Here is a 17,591-nt window from a genome sequence, read left to right on the forward strand (position 1 = left end):
TTTTTTTAAGTTTAAAAATAAAACACAATGAAGATGATTCTGCCAGAGGAAGGAGGCAAAAGAAGAGTGTGCAAGATTAATGTGTTACCCCAGTTCCAAATTCCATGAAGTAGGAGCCCATAGAGCTATTTTGTTGGACCTGTAGGAAATGGCAGGAATTTTGCTTACAGGGTGGGTATGGGATGTGCCTGTAGAAGAGCTTCTGTGTTTCTGTGGTAGCAAACGTATCATGTGGTGATAGCCCTGTAAATAGCTGTGTTTATCAAATTCCAAAGCAAATACTCAAGCAAAACCCCACATAAAAGGCCAGATCACAAGCTGAAGGTTCCCCAAGCACTGGCGAATTTGCAAAAATGTCTGTGGTTTGCGAGTGTGTGTGTGTATTTAAACGACACATCATTTATACATGCGTTTATTTCTAGTGACTGCTACATACAACTAGCAGAAAGGGTTAGTCCATATCTCTTAACTAATGCTGAGTAGGCAGTGGTGTTAAAGTTGTGAGAGATAACTTCTCTATTCATAGAACTACCATGTTATCTAATTTCCAATCCTGGGCAAGGAAGACATCAATATTGAGATGCAGGGAAATGTTGATTGTATAGGGAACAAATATATGGCATTTACATTGGTGTTGTGGAATAGATCATTGTTAAGCAGAGTGAACACTTTCTCCCCACTACCTCCACAGGAGATGTATACTTCCTCACCCTACTGATGTGGACGTGGCATTGTGAGTTTGGCTAATGGAATATAGTAGGAAATGACAGTGTGTGGGCTCGGATTCTAGGCCTTTAGATGCCTTGTGTGTGTTCATACAAATCTTTGGGAGCCTCTGACTTCTTCCCTTTATAAGGGAGGGGCCTTTTAGTGAGGGACCAGGATGAGCACTTGTGAAATAGTTGTCCCATCTGACTTCCAGACTGAAGCAGAACGTTATGGCATGATCATTGAGTTTTAGGTTGGTTTGTGACAATTGCTGATTGATACAAGTGTGTATCAACTTTTGTGCAAATTTTTCCCCCTGAGATTGTGCTTATGAATTCCCTGCTGTGGGGGTTGCAAATTAGGTGAAACTCTAGAAGACCTATTAAAATTTTACCTTTAGTTTACCCAGAGCAGTGAGTTTGTGATTAGAGAGAATGGTTGTTATCTGAGGGTAGCTCAGGGGACTATGTGTAAGGTTACAGAATGGCTACAGACTAGATTTGAGCAACTGGGCATCCATCACAAGGGAGATGGGGAAGTTCTTCCATTGTGAGGGATTTATAGCTGCTATTTGAATTATGTAAATAAACTAGTTAAACATGTGCAGTTGAGGAAAAATGCTGTAACAGGACCTGGTGAAAGGGAAGGATAAGAGGATAGAGTTGCTGCTGCCACACGAAGCTGAAGGCCTACTGTTCTGACATGTCTTGTATGAAAAGAGAGGGGAGTTTCCTTTAGAGTTGGCTAGATTCACCTGCTTGAGGAGGTGCTGTGTGGCTGGTCCACTTTATAAGCTTCGACCAACACAATGAAATATTTTCTGAGATGCCAAGGTTTTCCCTGGCCATCAGAGGAAGACTGGCCTGGGGAGATGGTCAACCATGATCACAAAACAACTCTGCCATTTTTTTCAGATCATATGCTCTGGAGGGAAACAACTTTGCCTTTTACTATAGACACATCAGCATCTTAGGAAAAACATTCAGAATGCAGTCACAGATAAATACATGGCCTGTCTGGGTGCTGCTGCTTTCCTTGCCTTTGCCGAGTACCAATGGTACAATGCCAAGCAAATGTGTAGGGCTTCTTTGTGAGGTTGGATTAAAATCTGAAACAACAACTAATATTTTTTGAATGACTAACATGTCCTGGGATGGATGTTTTAAGTGGCTTACTTCATTTGCTTCTTATGCAATATCCCTATGAGGCAAATATTATTAGAATCATTTTGAAGGTGAAGTTAATTAACTTATTTCTGGCCACATAATTGTTTTGTTGACCTAGGATTTTTGGTTCTCTACCTTGTCATCTTTTCATTATGCCTGAGATTTTCCTGAAATTTAAATTTTGGCTTTGAAGATAGAATTTGGTGGAGGGATGGTGGTTGACTCTGTTAGAGACACATGAGTGTCAAGTAATTATGCTGTACACCTTAAATTTTATAGTGTTTTATGTCAATTATACCTCAATAAAATGGGCAAAAAAAAAACCAGAAATGGGAATGCAGGAGAAGACAGCTCAAACTGTCTCATGGAGTTGGAACAAGGGAGGTGAATGGATGAATTTGATACTTCTTCTGAAACTTAAGGCTTTCTGCAGGTCCTTGAAACTGAATTAGGACGGATATTTGCAGCAGGCAAAGAGAGTGCAAAGGTCTCCTTAGCCTGCAAACCTCTCTCCACCACCTGGTTGATGCCACCAAGAAGACTCCTGATATCTGGCCTACGGTGACTTTTGTATAATGCTGAGAACTCCTAAAGCTGCAGAGGCCATTCTAACCTGGAGTGTGCATCTACTATCCACTGGTGCCTTTGATAGCCTCTCAGTCAAGGGGGTCATAAGAACTAGGTTCTAACACCTGTTCTGCTATGTGATCATGGGAAAGTTTCTTAGCATTTTTCAACTCCTCTGCCTTTCTGTAACATGAGGGGGTTAGATTATATCAATGCCTTCTTTGTTTTAGCAGCAAAAATATTTAAAAAAATAACATCTGATATGGAATCCTAATATGTAATGTAGATTAAACTTTTCTGGATGAAGCAAGGATTAGGGTCCCAAATCCATGCCCCTTCTCAAGAAGCTCCTGAGCCACCTTTGAGAAACTGGAGGTTTTGTAGACCAAGTTCAAAACTGCTGTTCTGGAAGATCTGTAGGGGTTTTCCCAGAATTCATAGTGTAGGATTATAGAACATGGTAGTCTAAATTGCTTGCTAACTCTGTGTTGCTTCTTGGATATTCTTTTAGTAGTCTAGTGAACTGGCTCAAGCCTGTATCCCTGAATTTCTCCCCTACCTCATATTTGAAGATCCATATCCCCCAGTCTTTTTTATTTTATTTTATTTATTTATTTTGAGAGAGACAGCGAGAACATGTGTGTAAGCGGAGGAGGGGCAGAGGAAGAGGGAGAATCCTGAGTAGGCTCCGCGCTGTCAGCCCCATGTGGGGCTAGAACTCCTGAACCGTGAGGTCATGACCTGAGTTGGAATCAAGAGTCTGGATGCTCAAATGACTGAGCTATTGAGGTGCTTGAACACATCCCTCAGTCTTATGTTGCTCCTGTTCTAATGAACACACATCTCTTTTGTGGTTCTCTTCCTTCTGCCCACATTTACTCAATGTGAATAGCAGCTGCCTTCTCTTTGGTTCTCCTCCAAGAACCACTCACATATGGTTGTGTGGGTAGTTGCTTTTACTTATGGTTTGGCAACAGTGGAAGGTTGTGGGGGGTCATATCACCTTATAGCACAACAGATACCTCAAAATTGAAATTTAGCCATTGCTGTTCTAAATAGCCCCAAAGCCATAGTTAGCACTGAAAATTTTATGTATAATCTTTTTGCTTTGGAAAGACTTTACTCCAGGATGCTGGGGTATCCTGGGGTATCCTTACTGTCCGCACATTCTCCACCTACCCCCACACCCTTCTTTTGAGGCCACTCACCTCTCTGTGCACCATCCAAATTCTTCTCATTTATAAAAAACCAAAAGAAGGCATTTATTTCTTTCTTTAACTCTTTTCTAGACTACCACCATTGTTCTACCTAAATGGCTCATCAAGATATTTTGCTTAACAAAAGATAGTTCTGTTCCTACAAGAAATTCTGCCAAGGTCCTTTAAAATAACATTCCTCTGCTTTCCAACTGTTAGTTATGAAATTCTATGAGGTACTTGTATTAAGAGATAGAAAGATGAAACAGGCAAAAGCTTTATATTCCTGCCCCTAGGTTGGTCAGAAACATAAAACGTTGAAAACCAGCCTTTTAAAGACATGGGTTGAAAAGGAAGTTCTAATGGCCTGCCCAGCATTGCCGAACTCAGCCTGGCCAGCCTTTCTTCCAGCCCTGTGGTTTCTTTTTATTTAGCTCTGAAATAGGTGGCTTTTCCAAGCCTTAATATATATTTTTTTAAGTTTTTATTTTAATTCCAGTTAGTTAATATACAATGTTATATTAGTTTCAGGTGTACAATATAATAATTCAGCACTTCCATATATCACCCTGTGATCATCTTGACTGTGCTTAATCCCCATCGCTTCTTTAACCTATCCCCCCCAAGTCCCCCTCCCCTCTGGTAACCATCAGTTTATTCTCTATAATCTAGAGTCTGTTTCTTGATTTGTCTCTGTCTTATTTTTTCCCCTTTGCTTGTCTTGTTTCTTAAATTCCACATGTAAGTGAAATCATATGGTATTTGTCTTTCTCTGACTTATTTAGCTAAGCATTGTACTCTCCAGATCCATCTGTCTTTGCAAATGATGAGATTTCATTCTTTTTTATGGCTGAATAATATTCCAGTGTATATTTATTCTACATCTTCTTTATCCATTTATCAGTTTATGGACACTTGGACTGCTTCCATATTTTGGCTATTATAAATGATGCTGCAGTAAACATAGGGGTACATGTATCCCTTTGAATTAGTGTTCTTGTTTTCTTTTGGTAAATACCCAGTAGTGTGATGCCTGGATCTATTTTTAACTTTATGAGGAACCTCCATTCTGTTTTCCACAGTGGTGGCTACATCAGTTTGCACGAGGGTTCCTTTTTCTCTACATCCTCACCAACACCTGTTGTTTCTTCTGTTGTTGATTTTAGCCATTCTGATAGTTCTGATAGTCTCTAATGAGATACGAAATACCTCATTATAGTTTTGATTTGCATTTCTCTGATGATAAGCAATGATTAGTATCTTTTCATGTGTCTATTGGCTATCTGTATGTATTCTTTGGAGAGGTGTCTATTCATGTCTTCTGCCCATTTTTTAAATTGGATTATTTGGTTTTTGGGTGTTGAGTTTTATAAGTTCTTTGTATGTTTTGGATACTAACCCTTTATTGTGTGTGTCATTTGCAAATATCATCTCCCACTCCATAGTTTGCCTTTAGTTTTGTTGTTTCCTTCACTGTGCAGAAACTTTTCATTTGACATAGTCCCAATAGTTTATTTTTGCCAAGCCTTAATATTTGCCCATAGAAACAAGATACTTTTAAATGTTAGGTGCATACTTAGGGGGTAATTGTAAATGTTCTAGAATTTTAAACTTTTTATTATCTTTATACAAATGGAAGAAGAAATAGCACTAAAAAGATCCATATTCCTGTTGCCTCTCTTGATCAATTTTTAACTCATGGCAAATCCTGTTTCATCTAACTTCCCCCCACAGATGGATCATTTTGAAGCAAATCCAAGGCATTGAATCATTCTATTCATAATATTTTAGTATGTATCTCTAAAAGATAAGGACTCTTTTAAGACAACATAATTATGTAGCCATTATTATACCTGAAAAAGTAATAATAATACTGTTATATCATCAAATAGCTTTAGTCAGTGGTCAAATTTCCCAGATTATTTAAAAAAATTTTTTTAACAATTGTTCAAATCAGAATCCAAATAAGATTTGCATATTGCAATTGGTTGATATGTCTTTTAATTTTCTTGTAATGTATAGGTTCTCCTCTCTCCCCACTCCTCATTCATTGGAAAAACTTGGTCATTGGGTCTGTATAGTTGTCCATAATCTTGATTTGAGATTGCATACTCAAACTATCATTTAAGAAAATCCTCATTCCCCATATTTATTAGAAACTGAAAGTTAGATCTGGAGTCTTCTTTTTATCTACTTCCACTTATCTATCTTATCTACTTCCACTAGGAAGCACATATCTGGTTATCACTTTTTTGGTGATTTGAGGAGCCATTAATGATAATTTTCTGCATTTGTTAGGTTAGCAGGACTTGTGCATTGATCACAATTTAACACTATAATTTCTCCCTAATTTATAAGGTGAAATATTTCTGTAAGAAAATACTTTCCCTCACCAACTGTTTGGTTATCCTCAAGTATAGTTAGCATAGGAAAGGCAAGATGTATTCTTGATTTTGTTGTTGTTTGTCAGTTTTTAAAATGTTGAATTCATTCCCTGGCATTCTCCAAAGGTAGCCAATGAGTAATTATCTTAGCATCATAGCAGTCCAATTCATTTAAACATATATGATGTGTTTTAATCCATTGTATTACTATTAATATAAATATTCAGGTTGTTTCATCTTTGGCTGTGTAATCCTTTTCAGATTGGCTCCTGGGCCCTTGTGGCAACTGTGATAGTCTTTATTTTTCAAATAAAAATTGGAAACAAACAAAAAATCATAGTATAGAAAGAGTCATAAAAATTATAGTATGAACTCTACTATGATTTTTTTGTTTCAAATTTTTATTTAAATTCTGGCTAGTTAAAATACAGTGTAATATTGGTTTCAGGAGTAGAATTTAGCGTTTCATCACCTATATAACACCCAGTGCTCATCACAAGTGCTTTCCTTAATACCCATCACCCATTTAAACCATCTCCCCCCCACCTCCCTCCATCAACCTTCAGTTTGTTCTCTAGAGTTAAGCATCTCTAGGGCACCTGGGTGGCTCAGTCAGTTAAGCGTCTGACTTCAGCTCAGGTCATGATCTCACCTTTTGTGAGTTCGATTCCTGCATCGGGCTCTGTGCTGACATCTCAGAGCCTGAAGCCTGCTTCAGAGTCTGTGTCTCTCTTTCTCTCTGCCCCTCCCCTGCTTGTACTCTGTCTCTTTCTCTCAAAAAAAAAAAAATAAATAAATAAACATTAAAAAAGAGTCTCTATGATTTTCTGCCCTTTCTTTTTTTCCCCTTCTCCTATGTGCATCTGTTTTGTTTCTTAAATTCCACATATGAGTGAAATTATATATTTATCTTTCTCTAACTGACTTATTTCACTTAGCATAATACACTCTAGCTCCATCCTTGTCATTGCAACTGACAGTGTTTATCCATTTATTTTATTATTATTATTTTTAATATTTATTTATTTGAGAGAGAGAAGGGGGGTAGAGAGAGAGAGAGGGACACCTAGAATCCAAACAGGCTCCAGGCTCTGAGCTGTCAGCATAGAGCCCGATGCAGCGCTTGAACTCATGGACTGGGAGATCATGACCTGAGCTGAAGTTGGATGCTTAACTGACTGAGCCACTCAGGTGTCCCAGTGTTTATCCATTTAAATGATTATCCATTTAAATGTTCCAGGTTCATCTGGAATATTTTATGCCAGAGGCTTAGAATGAGTTGGTTCCTTTTGGTGGGAAAAGGTAGTTAGAAATCACAATCTGAGTGTCAGAGTGCTCGTTGGTACTGGAATGGTGATTATTTCTAAGAATTTTTAATGGATTATAATTTATAAAATTATAATATTATAAAATTAAAAGCACCATATTGTTTTTGGCCTGATGTTAAATAAAAGTACATGTATATGGAAACTCCAACAAATTGCTATTTTTGCCATTCTGTTTTCTCGTATCTTTCCCTGTATCCACTTGGCTTACAGACAGATAGGACATGGTCCCAAATGACTTTTCCAGCAGAGGCATTTGCTGATTTGTAAGGAGCAATGAAGAGGCTGAGAAGCTGAACAGAGATTTTAGCACTTTCATGAGGCTGGGATGAAATAATTGGAATTAAGGGCCTGCCAAGAAGAAAGGCTTTCATTTGGGATTCTGAAGGGCTGAATCTTACAAATAAATGACGTGAAAATAGACCATCTGCCACAGGAACTATATTTCAGCTCTGATCACCTCTCTCCATGATGCGTTAAGACGATCTGCTCCCCACCCTGACAGAAGCACATCCCTGGAAGAGAGAATACATTTGTAATAAATATCCCTGTTAAAAAGCTTGTGTGTGTGTGTGTGTGTGTGTGTGTGTGTGTGTGTGTGTATACAGAAAGATACAGACAACCCAATAGAAGAGTGGGCAAAATACTTGAACAGGCATTTCACAAAAGACAATAGTCCAATTACCAGGACTCATATGAAAGGTCCATAGTCTCATTATATTTCATCACAGAAATGCAAATTAAAATCACAAAGATATAATAATGTAGTACTGATACCTGTAGTACTGATAATATGTAGAATGGCTAAAATTAAAAAGTTGGAGTGGTGCCTGGGTGGCTCAGTCGATTAAGCATCTGACTCTTGATCTCATTTCAGGTCTTGTTCTCAGGGTCATGAGTTCAAGTCCTGTGTTGGGCTCTGTGCTGGGCATGAAGCCTACTCAAAAACAAACAAACAAACAAACAAATAAATAAATAAAATTTGGAAAATACCAAGAGTTGGTGAGAATGTGGAGCAAATAGATCTTTATCTTACAGAGCTGGTGGGAGTGCAGATTGGCACAACCATTTTGTAATACTGTTTGGCAATATCACTTATGGCTGAACACCCAATTACCCTATGACCCAATAATTCACTCTCAAGTGTATACTCAACAGAAGTGAATAGTATGGTCCTCTAAAAAACATAAATAAATATGTTCATAGTGGTATTTTTTAAATATCACCAAACTGTAAACAACCCACATATCTACCAACAATAGGATAAATGATTAAACTGTGGTATATTTATACAATAGAATATTATAAAACAACCAAAATGAAACTACTGTCACATACAACACAGATAGACTTGCCAAACATTATGTTACATGGAAGAAGGCAGACATATAAGTGTATATACTGTATGATTCCTTTATATAATGTTTAAAAATAGTCAAAGATGGTCTGTGGTGCTGGAGATCAAGATGGTGGTTAAGTTGGAAAAGGAGGGTGGAGTTAGGGTATGGAGAAGGCATGTGGGGGGGTCTCTGGGTGCTATTCGTGATCTGTTCCATTATTTGGGTGGCAGTTACACTTAACGTTCATTTTGTGATTGATATGTCTACTTCCTCTTTTTTTCTTTCTTTCTTTTTTTTGTTTTAAGAGAGAAGGTACAAGTGAGTGAGAGGCAGAGAGAGAGGGAGAGACAGAGAAAGGGAGAGAGAGAGAAAGGGAGAGAGAGAGAGAGAGAGAGAGAGAGAAGCAGGACTCACCCATAGTGGGTCTTGGGCTCACCTGAAGTGGGGCTGGAGATCACCCAATGTGGGGCTTGAACACACAAACCATGAGAACATGACCTGAGCTGAAGTCAGATGCTTAGCCGACTGAGCCACCCGAGGCACCCCGATACATATAGTTTTGATTAATGCATTATTCTCTTAAGTATATTATACTTCAACACAAAGTTCTATGAAAGAAGAATCTGTTGATTTCTTTCATCGGACTCTGTTTCATTTCCTAACTATTATCTTCTAGACCTATATACTACTTTATTGACTTCAACATCTTCCAGAAAATGTCTGGTAATAATCAAAGAAACAAAAGATACCACAAGTTAAGAAACTATTATTGAGAAAGCAATAGCCAGAAAGATGTAAGCCAGCCAGAGATAGGTAAAGATATGAGAAAATAGTACAGTCACAATAACAATTTTCTTGAGCCTCCATATACATGTACTCTTTTTTACATGTTCTTTTACTTAACATATAGCCAAAAAAATAATACCATATTTTTTCCTTGATAACAACAAAAAAACCAAATAGGTACTTACTGTAGTAAATTCAGACATACTGCAATATATAAAAGAAGGGAAAAATAGCTATGTACTACCAATAATCCTGTTACCTTAGAACAATCTTTGTAAACATGTTGTTGAATGAACTTCCATTCAACCTGCTCTTAAAAGATATTTACTGGACTTGAATTCTACCTACAAATTTTGTTTCCTGTTATGTTCACTCACATGTATACCTGGCAATGCATTCTGCTTATCTAAGTTATCTAAAGTGAGAACAAAGATAATCAGCTGTGCCTAGTTATGAAGGGAGGACCTGGCTACTGTGAAAATCCATAGAGAGCAGCCATAGAGAAATGAATTGAAGGACTGTTTCTATAATCAGAAGATTATTTTTGAGAGATATATTTTTCTCTGCTGTTCAGTTCTCAAAGCTGAATACTTTGGAGGCCAGTAATTAGGTAGTTAGGGAATTCTCTGAATTCCCCAGAAAATAACTTCATTTTTTCACATTTCTGCATTGTAGATGTGGAATAAGGCTGCATTAGGTGGCATAATGGAGTAACAGGCTCTTTTGGTTTTTTGTTGTAAAAATTTTTTTTTAGACTCTATTTTTTTTTAACGTTTATTTATTTTTGAGACAGAGAGAGACAGAGCATGAACGGGGGAGGGTCAGAGAGAGGGAGACACGGAATCTGAAACAGTCTCCAGGCTCTGGGAGGTCAGCACAGAGCCCGACGCGGGGCTCGAACTCATGGACCGCGAGATCATGACCTAAGCTGAAGTCGGACGCTCAACCAACTGAGACACCCAGGCGCCCCTCTATACTGTTTTAAAACTCATTCTCTCACAAAATAACACACCAACATCCTCTCGTGGCATTAAGTACAGATTTACAGATTCTCATCATTATGTGAAACCCTGTCCAGTAAGGCCTATAAGCATCATTGCATTTTATCAATCCCAATTTCATCTATGCACATGAAAAAATGATATCAATATACATCATGGAGATGTTTTAAAATTTTTTTTCAACATTTATTTATTTTTGGGACAGAGAGAGACAGAGCATGAACGGGGGAGGGGCAGAGAGAGAGGGAGACACAGAATCGGAAACAGGCTCCAGGCTCTGAGCTGTTAGCAGAGAGCCCATCATGGGGCTCGAACTCACGGACTGCGAGATCATGACCTGAGCTGAAGTCGGCTGCTTAACCAACTGAGCCACCCAGGCACCCCATAACAGGCTCTTTTGTATCCTTGCTGGGACACTGTAAGGGTACAGGTGGTACCTGCTCACAGGGAATTTTCTTTGGCATTTCATCTGCTTTGGAATTCTCCTTTCCGTTGGGTTGAGTTTAAATTGCAGGGTGCATACTATAGTCATTGCCTGCCAATCCACGAAGTTTCTAGAGGGTAGGCAAGGTTTAATCATGTAAACCCCAGTGACATTTAGGGACCCACACTGTTCAAATGTTCTTATCCCTGTCCTTTACTCATCTCCTTATCCAGGGCACAGGGTAATGTGAGATGCTGCACTTGTCCGGTGTTTCCTGTTCGCACCTGTTCAGCACTGTCTGTGAATTCAACATAGAAAGAAGGCCATGTGAATCTCACTGGTGAGTGCATTTCTTCAGAGTTCTTATAGGAGGGGCAGTGTTTGAATGAAAGACAGCGTAGTTATAAAGCACTCGAAAAGTTGTGGTGAATGGACCTGGGGGAGGTATTATGCCAAGTGAAATGAGTCAGCCAGAGACAGACAAATACTGTATGATTTTACTTGTATGTGGAATCTAACAAACAAATGAACAAATCAAACAAAACAGAAACAGACTCATAAATACAGAAAACAAACCGATGGTTGCCGGAAGGGAGGGGGGTAGAAGGAGAAAGGAAATAATAAAGAGAAATGAATTAAGAAGTACAGAATTCTAGTTATAAAATAAATAAGACACAGGGATGTAATATACAGCATAGGTAATATGGCCAGTAATATTGTAACAACTTTGTATGGTGACAGGTGGTAACGAGACTGATCATGGGGAGCATTTTATAATGTGTATAAATATCAAATCACTATGATGTACACCTGAAACTAATGCAGCATTGTATATCAATTATTCTTCAGTAAAAAATCGTGGTAAAATGTACATATCAAAATTCCAGTGGCACTAAGTACATTCACACTGTTGTGCAGCCATCACTACCATCTAGTTCTGGAACCTTTTCCATCACCACAGAAGGAAACCCTGTACACATTAGCATCACTTTCCATTCCCATGTTTCCCTATCCCTACCTCCACCCCCAGCCCCTTGCAGTTGCTATACCTGATTTCTGTCTCTGTGGATTTGGCTTCAATGGATATTTCATATTAAAAAATTCATATAATATATGGCCTTTTGCGTCTGGCCTCTTTTACTCAAAAGTGTTCATCTATGTTTTGCTTGTATCATACTTCATGCCTTGTTGGGACTGAATGGTGTTCTGTTGTATGAATATACTATGTTTATTTATTCATTCATTGGTTGACGGGCATTTTGTTTCCACCCTTTGGCTACTATGGATTGTGCTGCTACAAATGTTTGTGTACAAATATTTGAACACCTGTTCTCAATTCTTTTGGGTGTGTGTCTAGGAACAGAGTTGCTGTATTCATTTGATAATTTTATAATTTAACTTTCTGAGGACCCCCCAACTGTTTATCACAGTTATAAAGAAGTTAAGTCTGGAAATTTCAGTACTGGAGTTCTGTTTAAACTATGTGAAAGTAGGAAGTAGTTTCAAAACTTCTCTTCCATTTACTTATCCCAATCCCCCTCACTTCTTCCAAGGTCTAATTTCTTCATTCTGTCCCTTAGATTCCTAGGGCTTTTTTTTTCTTTCCCCCCTAAAGCAGACTGTTCTGGCCCACTTTTTTCCTCACTAACTGCCATATTACTATCAAACTTACTTACTCTTTTTCTTCTTCTTTCATGGCACTTAACAGAGACTAATTCTACTGTGTTTGGATGCTTACTGAGGGATTACTTCAGTGTGTCTAAAGCTAGGACGAACATCAAAGTGGCCTAGAATGCTTCTGTCTCAACATGCCATTACCTCTAGCGTTTCCTACTAAGCTACATATTCTGGAAGGTGAGGCTCAATATGTGCATTTTGAAAATCTCCACCAGATGATTCTGTTGCACACATCTGTTTAATAATGGATCAATATGTTGCCTTCATAATTTTAAATTTAATAGGAGTGTTCAGAGTGTAATACTTTATCCCAAAGGTTAGGGCTAATGATAAGATTTCTGGCACTAAAGCAGGTGGATGGAAAAGACATTTGGACATTTGGGAGCAGTAGAGAGGCTTGAGGTGCCTTAATTTACATTGAATAGGGAGATGGTGGATTACAGGACTGTTTTTCATGACTCTAGGTGCATATTGTTGGTTGAAAATAAGCTGCCCCCATTAGAAAAGCAGATTCCTGAATCTTGCAGAATTGGCATGAAAGGACAGCATGAATTGATTGGGAACTGCAGGGATTTGTTTAGTATAAAACAAATTTGAGATCTGGAAAAAACAGTTACTTGACTTTGCTTCTAGAAGGGAGAACAGAGCTGAGTGGAAATGGAGGGCTCTGAGAAAAAAGAAGAAACATTGTATCAAAGCTTGACTATGTTATGGCTCTTTTTCTCCTAGACCAGTTGTCAGTGGTATTGGCAGCATGGGAATTGACTGAGAGACTAAGAGGGCGTTGTTAGCAGTCAAAAGATGGGATAGAAACCTATACTTTTTTAATTCAGAAATTTGTGATTATTTGGTATGCCTTAGATTCTGTATTTATGCTAGATAAGTACATTTAACAATGCATTTTATTTAAGATATTTATCTTCATATAAAAACTAGTACTGCACATTAATTTTTCCAGCTCTAAAATCGGTCAGTCTTAAATTGTCGTGTATGTTCCACCACTTGCTGAGAACATTTCCTATGAGAGTTTTATTCACAGAGGAAACCTTAAGAATGTGATGAGCCAAAGAGTGTTAAAGCTTCAGACATCCTGACTCTTGTTCCCAAAACTATATAAAATAGATACTAGGATTAATATCTCATAGAGATAGTTTAAAAACGACTTCGCTAACATTTTGTGAAGCTCTTGGGAAATTATGTATTTCTTTATACGATCCCAGCAATGAGAAAAAAAGTCTCAATACTTTGAAAACATGTCAGAAATACTACTAACTATGTTTAACGTAACTCAGGATATCAGTTGGTTGTTGCTCAGTTGACACCCTGGGCTAGGACAACAGGTGTGCCAGACTCACACGTGGGTTGAGATATGAATAGTGGTGCTAATTACACTTAGCAGTATTGGTAGCCAGTTAATGTAACAGAGAATCCCACTAACCCTAACTTCATAGCAGCCAGGCTAAAAATAATATAATCCTAGTGTGGACTGATACACTGATTTTATTTGCCTGTTCAGCTACCATAATGATATATATTATTTTATATTCTCTGATCTATCTGCTGTTGGAATTAAGATGGAATAAAAGCAAAATTGAAAAATATTGGAGAATTTCTTCTATAGTAGACATTTTAAAAATGTGGGTTCAGTTGTTTTATCCTATAGCTTCAAAAGGAGGGTTTATTTTGTTAAATCACGTAGTAAATAAACTAGTTCAATGCCACAAACAGGTACTAAGTACTAGTTTTTCATTATGTATTTTAATTTGGAAGCTTACAGCTTGAGAAGTGCACAGGTTTCACTCTCAAGAATATTAATATGAGTGTCCTTTTTGCCATGACAATTTAAGCAAACAGTAACCATACCTCTACTCTAAAAGCAAGCTGTGAGCCAAAATACATGTTTTCCCAACATTAGTAATATATAGGCCCACTTTAATAAAAAAACTTTCACTCATTCTTCCCACATCGAATTAACTGATCTTGTTTTAAAATAATGGTACTTAAATACATGCAAATGTAACTGTAAGTATAAGCTCATTATGGTTATAGATGATAACCAGTTATAAAATCAAAATGCATTTGCAAATTAAATATCAAGAAAATTACCAAACCAATGAAATCCGGATTCGACACTGATTTAAGAAAACTTAGTTGTTGATTACAGTGGACTCTGAGCCTTTATTTAGTTCTACCTAGTTTTGTGTCATGGACTAAGTTTTCCCATTTCTTTAGTCAAACAATTCACTTAGTTAACCAGGATTTCCTTTGGCTTACAACTGGCACAATATGTCATTTCTATTAATTCCCGGTCTGCTTTCTCTGCATTAGCACATGCAAGTTACAATACTACTACTGGATGTCAATGCAATAGAAAAATGCAAGCGCAGGCATTGAAATAGAGTGGAAGCACTCATTAATAAGGTGGTTATCCATGTGGCCCAAAATATGCTTTCACAGATTTTTAAAATTCTTTTACATTTATTTATTTTTGAGAGACAGAGTGAGACAGGGCATGAGCAGGGGAGGGGCAGAGAGAAAGAAGAAAACACAGAATCTGAAGCGGGCTCCAGGCTCTGAGCAAGCTGTCAGCACAGAGCCCGATGTGGGGCTCGAACCCACAAACCGTGAGATCATGACCTGAGCTGAAGTCTGACGCTCAACCGACTGAGCCATCCAGGCGCCCCACAAATGTTTTAATCATCAGAAAACACCAAATTAAAAAATCGTTCTAGGCAATCTGGCAGGATTTTCTTCCTACCCTCAAATTGCTCTGGACTGCCTTGCATTGTGCTTGTTCTTATTTTTCTCGTTCTAGAAGTGTAGCTCTGCAACTTGACTTCGGCACTCACCTCTGACCTCCTCAGATACTGTAGTTCCCTAGAAGTCACATCTGGTATTTTGGACTGATGAACCCCTCTGTGGACTTTGACTTTTCTGACTCCTATAGACAGAAAGGGGGCAAAATAGGTTGAGTGAAAGATGGCACACAGAGAAATTCCTGCTGCTTTTCAGACTCCTTTGTTCATTGCAGTCTATTGGGAAGCCCACTAGTCATCTCACATATGAAATACATTAACCGCTCCTCCCCTGCCTTCCTCTCTCCCCCTCGGTTCCACACCGCACTGCTGGATCAGTGCTCTAAAATGCATTCTAATAAAGACATTCACTTTTTTTTCAATTGCTCTCCAAAGAGTTTATTCTGTCACCATGTATTCAAAACCCTTCACAATTTAACCTCAACTTACCTTTACTCTCAAGCACCACCACCCCCTGTGGTACACCATGGTCCAGCCAAATTGGATCACTGTTTGTTCCCTGTACTTTTCTACTTCTGTCCTTGCTCATGCCATTCCGTCTGCTTGCGATGCTTCATTCCCCCCATCTGTGCCTTCTGAAATCTGACTCGTGGCTTAATGCCCAACTCAGATGCCTCCTCGTCTGTGGTGAAAGCATTCCCTGACCAAAGCTGCTGGAAGTGAGGCTCCCTCTGAATTCTCAGTGTACTTGGTCCTTCTTTACATGACCCCAATTTCATGCTGCCTCACAGTAGAGCCATGTATATACATGCCTCACCTATTGCTGCTTGTAGAGTGTCAGATTCCTGGAGGCAGGAACCCGGCCTAATTTGCTTTCCTATTTTCCCCACCGTCTAGTCCAGTGCTTCTGGCATAAAAGAAACTAAATGCTATTTTCTGTATAAATAGGAGTCTGAAAATCACAATTCTTGAAGAGGTGTGAATAGTTTAATATGGTTCTAAGTAATAGATATTATTTTACTTTCAAAAATAGCATCTACTAGTAAAGTCTGATAAGTTTTTCCAGGTTTCAGGCCAGATAGTTATTTTCATGCATGATCAATAACAAATTTAACAATTTGTTCAAAGATAAAAAATGATCATTATGAAGAATAGGCAGCCAGTTCACACTCACTAAAATGAAAAGAGACATTTTATGCACGTGGAGGAGATCTAATGAGAAAACAGAGCAATGCTCTAAAACTCTGGTCCAAGGATGTGTTATAAACCGTCTAGAAGCTATGTTTACGGAAAACAGCTGACTTTGGGTGTCTATCTATGAGGCCCTGTACTTTCTGGCAACCATTTTTTGCTGCCAACTTTGAAACATGAATAACTAATTCACATCAATTTGTTGACTTCACTGACTTGACTTAGTTTTTACTTATTTATTTTCTCTAAGTGTAGCATATGTTAACAGGAAAATGAAAATACGTAGGGATACATTCTTCCACTAAACTCTGACATGAAACTGAGGTCAAACTTATCATTCAGAGAAATGTTTTGGATTGTAGATAAATAATTTTCTTCTCTTGGGCCCTATTAGTGTAAACAGCTTTATGAATGGGCACATTTTTCCCCTGGTAGAGTTTATTTTCAGACAAGTCTAAACACATCCCTTTCTCCTTATTACATCACTGTTGGTTGCCAAAATTATAATAGTACATTTATCAGAATGTCTGCCATGCTGATGTTCTTAGTTATGAGGAAGATTGCATGGTAGAAATGTCTTAATAATGAGGAGGGCCACATGACTAGCCGTAGTTGACCAAAGACTCTATAGATGTGTAGATGACTGCCTGACTCCTGGCAGAGAAACTGACCATTGTCAGTCAAAAGTTCTTGCAGTTCTGGAGGCAGTGCGAGCAGCACATTGTTTCTGGCACTTGGGTGGGAGAGGGTACAGTGTGGTACCATGAAGAAGTTCCAAAACAATTGGACTTCCTTGGAAAGTTAAACGTTAAGCCAATAGCTAACAGTTAAGCTTCACAGCATCCTGTGAAGGAAGGCTTTCCCTCTCGGATTTATCGAAACCTAATTTAGCATCATAACATATGTAAAGAGAAAACAAAAAGAAAGAGAGAGGGGATGTTTTATCATCCAGGGATGTACCTAGGAGAATCAGTGAGACGTACACATTGCTGTGGCTTTTCAAACACTGTATAGGAAGAAAGCCTGATAGCCAGTGGCTGTTCAGTTCAGTTTGCTGGTTGTATTGTTAA

The sequence above is a fragment of the Prionailurus viverrinus genome, chromosome D4 (assembly GCF_022837055.1).
Source record: "Prionailurus viverrinus isolate Anna chromosome D4, UM_Priviv_1.0, whole genome shotgun sequence".
NCBI lineage: Eukaryota > Metazoa > Chordata > Mammalia > Carnivora > Felidae > Prionailurus > Prionailurus viverrinus.